At 67.4% G+C, this 927-nt stretch overlaps 1 protein-coding gene across 1 annotated transcript in view; it reads left to right on the forward strand.

The window, feature by feature from the left end:
• Nucleotides 1-927, forward strand: part of LOC106898177 (collagen alpha-1(II) chain-like) — a 30,797-nt gene that overhangs the window by 12,221 nt on the left and 17,649 nt on the right. The window lies entirely within an intron of this gene.

Raw genomic sequence — 927 nt, forward strand, 5'->3', positions numbered from 1 at the left:
GTGGGGTACAGATAGGACAGCGGGGTGCAGCTTGGGGACAGTGTGGGGACAAGAGGGGGTGCAGGAGATGGGCTGGGGCACGGAAGGGGACACTGGGGGACAGTGGGGGACAGTTGGGGACGTGGGGTACCCCCCTGGGACAGCAGGGTCCAGCCTGGGACCTGAGGTCCAGTTGGGGACACAGGGTGCAGCTGGGGACGGAGGGGGGGTGTCCAGCCTGGGGACACCGGGGTCCAGCCCTGGGGTAGGTCCTGGGGGTCCCGGGGCACATCTCGGGGACAATGGGGACATCGAGGATCAGCCTGGGGACAGCAGGGAACATCCTGGGGACACCATCTCCTGGGGATCCTGGGACGCATTTTGGGGATCGGGTGACACCTCTTGGGGGGCCACGGAGCACATCCCATGGTCCATGGGGACAACAGGGCACGTCCTGGGGACATCTGGGGACCTCCTGGGGACACTGGGACACCTCCTGGGGACACCAGGGAACATCTTGGGGACACCATCTCCTGGGGATCCTGGGGGACATACCGGGGACCCTGGGGCACATTTTGGGGATTGGGGGACACCTCTTGGGGGGCCACGGAGCACATCCCGTGGTCCCTGGGGACAACTGGGGACGTCCCAGGGACACCTGAGGACCTCCTGGGGACACTGGGGCACCTCCTGGGGACACCAGGACAGGTCCCAGGGATCCTGGGGCACCTCCGGAGATCCTGGGGTGCAGCTTGGGGACACCAAAGCACCTCCTGGGGACCCTGAGGTACCTCCTGGGGACACTGTTGCTGGGGGGGGCATCACCCCATAGAGGATGAGGGTGGCAGTGCCACCACCTCCATCCTGGGTGACCGTGGTCCTCTCCCGGGGTGGGGGGGTGATGCCACCTCCCCACCTCGTCGCTGTCGTGGCCCCCCCCGCCCCCCC

This window comes from Calidris pugnax, unplaced genomic scaffold (genome assembly GCF_001431845.1).
Source record: "Calidris pugnax isolate Ruff unplaced genomic scaffold, ASM143184v1 scaffold324, whole genome shotgun sequence".
Taxonomy (NCBI): Eukaryota; Metazoa; Chordata; class Aves; order Charadriiformes; family Scolopacidae; genus Calidris; species Calidris pugnax.